Source organism: Montipora foliosa, chromosome 3, assembly GCF_036669935.1.
Source record: "Montipora foliosa isolate CH-2021 chromosome 3, ASM3666993v2, whole genome shotgun sequence".
NCBI classification, from domain to species: Eukaryota; Metazoa; Cnidaria; class Anthozoa; order Scleractinia; family Acroporidae; genus Montipora; species Montipora foliosa.
In genome coordinates this window covers 8,635,782-8,640,697 of record NC_090871.1, presented here as the reverse complement: position 1 = coordinate 8,640,697, position 4,916 = coordinate 8,635,782, and the positions used below count along the sequence as shown (strand labels likewise).

At 38.2% G+C, this 4,916-nt stretch overlaps 1 pseudogene; it reads left to right on the top strand.

Moving 5' to 3' along the window:
* The first annotated feature begins 1,884 nt into the window (after window positions 1–1,884).
* LOC137994463 (uncharacterized) lies at window positions 1,885–3,809 on the top strand (annotated as a pseudogene).
* Window positions 3,810–4,916: the final 1,107 nt, after the last annotated feature.

The window sequence follows — 4,916 nt, the reverse complement described above, 5'->3', positions numbered from 1 at the left end:
CCAGTCCCTACCAACCACCTGCGTTATGTCTTTTCAAGATTTTGCAGAATCTAGTATGAAGATAAATGTAGATATGTAACCATTTAGTGAATATGGGTAAATAAGCGAATAATAGATATTGAATAGACAATGTTCACTGAGATAATGCTTTACCTTAATTATGATGCAATGCAATAATTATTGTCACAAATACATGTATAATGAAGATCATGGTGCCAGGAAAGGTGATGTTCAATTCACATAAAGACATACCCAAATATCTTAAGATTGAAACTTCTTCAAGGCATTGACCAGCTTAAGTAAGTCTGTTGAATTTACTTTCTGATGAGGTTGGAAGATAAAATATTGAGTATTATTTAAATTTCAAGTTGACTTGTGGGCACAAAGCAAGTCCTAAATGTTTGGCAGTTCAGAGTTAATGTGAATTAGAAGTTCATTTGTATAAATTATAGTGTTTTGGCATGCTGCATTGCAGAGGTTTCCCCTCCACATAATGTATACAGTAATTTCAACAAATTGCTATTTACAGGGTGTCAAGTGGATAAAAGGGTCACAAAATAAGAAAATCTAAAAGTGGGAACAAAATAGCAGTATTAAATGGACATGCATCATAATAGTCACCATTGCGAGGTTCAAAATAATTGTTTTGTCAACATTTAGCACAAGCTTACAACATAATCGGATTTTAAAGATACAAAAAAATAGGAAATAGCAATAGCTCGCATGCACCTTCATCAACTATCTGCTGTGCAGCTTCCTACAGTTCCCCTATTATCTAACCCCTGATTTCAATCCATGGCGTTATAGTAAAACCTCCACACAAGTTGCTAGTTGAAACTAGTAATTAAAATTTAGGAACTGGTTAAGAAGAGGACGTTAATAACGCTGGCATTTCTTACAAGGCTTTTTTCTGTTGACAAGAAGGAAAGTAAAATACATTAATTTTTAAGAGAACATTTAATAGGCTGTGCTTCCTTCTGTTAGTTTGAGATTATATACAAAACGAAAGGAATAGCGAACTCATCTTACCTTAGCAGACTTCAACTGACAGGGCCGTCTCGGCTGAACTCCCACCTCAATCGATCTATGACAACATTTACTCGGAAATCTGCCTAACTCAATATTGTGCATGAAGCCGCCGACGAAAATTCGATCACACAAGAGCGAAAGACTGTTAAGAAGTTTTACCACTGAAATACCGCTATTCCGAAAGAAAAAAGGTGTACACGATGCTGTGGCTAAAAAAATTCCTATCGCAAGTAATGGAACAAGACATCTTCGGCCGCCACTTTTTTGGTTATTTCGCACGCTGGCGTGTCAAAAAAGCCTGGGCACAAACAAATTATCAACCAATCAGACAAAAGTCCCCCTTGCTAAGGCCACACCAAAACGAGATATTGGGTCACCAAAGAAAATATCTCCGATGTCCAATCAGATTTCAGATCCTTGTAAAGAGCATTCTAATAGGCCCTTTGCAGCTAGAGGTCACGTGCTTGGATACCACCTAGCAACACGAAACTGGAGAGCAAGCGTTCCAGTTGAACAAAAGCCAGACGGTCAAGCACGTGTGGTAAAAGCGCTTAATTTTAGTCCACTTCTACAGTTATTGTAAGTTATATTTCCAAACTTTAGTCTAGGCTTGTTTTTAGCAAAGTAAAACCGTTTTTCGCTTCCAGTTTGCCGTTCTAAACCAGCACCGGCGCGTGACAACATGGCGGTTTCGCAAGGTATGTACTCAAAAAATCTTCTTCTAGAATGATTTCCATGCCTTAGACTTACATAAAAACACCTGTTAAAGCAAGCCTTTGCCCTATTTTAAAATGTGAGTGCAATATAGACCATTTTAGAAGCGGGAAAACACCAATTATTACCTATGATCGGCGTGACAAATTATACTTGTTTTTTTTGTGTGTGTCTTCTATGTCCACATATCTTTTATATCACAAAGAATATCATTTGCCATTAAACAGTTGAGGTATTGTCGACTTATTGAATATGCCTTATATGTTATTATTTTTAGTGGAAGGAGATTCACAAGATATTTCTGCTTTTCCTGCTTTAACATTCGATGATGTTGTGCGATACTCCAAGGAGAAGTCCGGTTGCACTACTACCTCAAAAGCTTACAAATCTATGGCAGAACCGGGCTATCTACACGATATCAAAGGTAAGTATCATGTTTTCGAATGTACGAGAATATAAAAGTAATAGTTCCAGCATCAGAGAATTAAGCTTTTATTAATGAACAAGACATTTTGAGGGTAAATCTTACACCTAATAGTTACAAATGTTGTATCTCTTGCAGTGAACTATACTGCAGAGACGGCCAAAGTGAATGCTAAATGCTTTAGATCTATGAAGAAGAGTGAGCCCCCTCACATCATGGAGGTATCTGCAAAGATAAGCGATGCTTCTCTGGCAGGAAAATGTTCCTGTGTTGCTGGAATAGGGGGATACTGTCATCATGTAATTGGTCTGCTGTACTACCTGGCACTTCTTAAGCAACTTGGTCATTGTTGTTTACCTGATGAACTTACCTGTACCAGTATGAAACAGCGATGGAGTGTTCCAAGGGCAAGGAAAATTGAGCAAAAGGAAATTCAAGATGTTTTGGTTAAAAAACCCCAGATGGGAGCACAGTACAGTAAATTCATCAAAAGCAATCTTTATTCCCCTGCTACTATGTATGGAACATGGACAAAAAATCATTTTAGCCATTACACACCCCAGCCTCTCATAGCAACCCTGGTTCCTAGTAAAGAACAGATGAAAAATGTACCATTTGTGCCATGTAGATATGGGAATGTGCCAAAAGGCTGTGTGTTATCATACCAGCAGAGGATGTCAACAGACTATGTTATAAATGATTTCACATGCACTGCTTTTCCAGAATTGCCACTGGACAATTCAGAGGAAAGGTTTGAAAACAGTTATTTAATCTGTTTGGATAATAAGCAACAAGCTGCATTTGAAGCACTTTCCGTCACCCGAGAGGCATCTCTTAAAGTTCAAGAACAGACCATAACTCAATCTTCAAGCAGCATCTGGTATCTTCTTCGAAAAAAAAGAATCACCGCCAGCAAATTTGGTTTGGTTGCCAAACGAGTGTCAAATTTTGGCTCCTTAGTAGGCCAGCTCAATCCCAGCAGATATGTCCAAACCAATGTCATGAAAAGGGGGATTGAACTTGAGGCATATGCTGCCATGGTTTATGCAAATTCAGCAAAGGGAGGACGTGTAAATCTTTTTCCTTCAGGTTTGGTTATAAATCCCAAGTGTGCATGGCTGGGCTGCAGTCCTCACCGTAAGGTTTATGACCTGGATGCAGTTAATAGTGGAAAAAATCCCTTTGGCCTACTACAAGTAAAGGTTGTTAAGGAAGGCGAAACAACATTTGACAATGTCAGATACTTGGTCAAAGCTCCTCTCACCAGTGCATATACTTTGAAGACAACAGACATTTATTATTATCAAGTTCAATGCCTACTTGGTCTCACTGGTCTGGAGTGGTGTGATTTCTTCAGTTATATCAATGACAATTTATATGTGTGTCAAAGAATAATGTTTGATCAGTTTTTTTTTTTCAGGAGGCCAAAGACAAAGTAGACAGTTTTTTCTTTCAATATTATTTGTGCTGATGAATATATTAATTTTGTCACATTCATGATCACTCGGGAAAACATGGGTGAAACGTTGGAGGCACAAGTAATGTCTTTAGACATGTATTAAATGCAGCATTTTGATTCTAACTGTATCCAATGTATTCTGATTCGTGCACCTGTCAATGTTAAGTCCCAGGAGGGAGAAAGGTGGACCAGGACATTTAAGATTCTCACTTCTGGGATTAGAATTTCATAGAAGACAAATCTCCACGAGTGGGCGGTTCTGACAGGGAAAGGGGTATGTTTGTGGCGTGGGAAGGGGTGTGTAGATACTAGCAACCATGCTCTGGTTAGGAAATTTGACATTGAAACAGACTAGAATGTCAAGTCCCCTGGGGTATGCCTTACCTCCCCCATGGATGAGCATTTATTTGTGTATTGTGAATGCTTAATATATTAGGAATACCATTTATGCATTATGAATACCATATATAGCAAAGACCACTCTTAAATATTCATAATGTACCCATCAATAATTTTACCAAAGTTTGTTCCTAGTTAGAGTTATTTCAGTAACCCTATTCAAGTCTAGGATTTAATATTTCAAAGTCAAAAAGGGAATTACTTAGTGTCTATCACTATATGTGTCTTCATGACCAATAACCCATTTCTTGTAATCATTCCACAGCTGTTTATTTTACTTGTTATTTTGAGATAATATTAGGAGACCCTGAAAATTTGTGAGCAAGCAAGCCACTGTGTACAGCTGGTTTACAGAACCTAATGTTGAAAGGGGTACATCAGTATCAAAAAAGTGGTACTCCTTGATCCGCCTTATCGCACGCTCCACGTGTATTCTAAACCTGGCAATGGTCTTAGTTTTTTGCACATCTAGAGCAGTAAACTGGCCTTGACTTTTGAGGAATGGGGGAATATTCAGAGCTACACCTTTTGCCCTAAGAAGATCATCAATGTCAAAAGCTTTGTCTGCCATCACTGAATCCTCCTGTTATAGTAAATCTAGTATACCACTGCATCTTGTTATTTCTTTGTCTGAGATTCCACCTGTATATAGGCATGACACAATAGAGATGGCACCATATGGTGTAATTCCAATTAAACCCTTGAGTGTTGTGCTACTTTTATACGAAGAATAGAACTGTGATTGGAGTAGCAGTGAAGTTGGAGTCTGCACAAAAATTTCTGTGTAGTCCAATATAACTCTTGTACTTGGGTACATGGCCCTGAAACTCTCAGGCATGAATTTATTTACATCATCACGTGATGGCCAGATCATTTGGCTTCCAAGGAAAA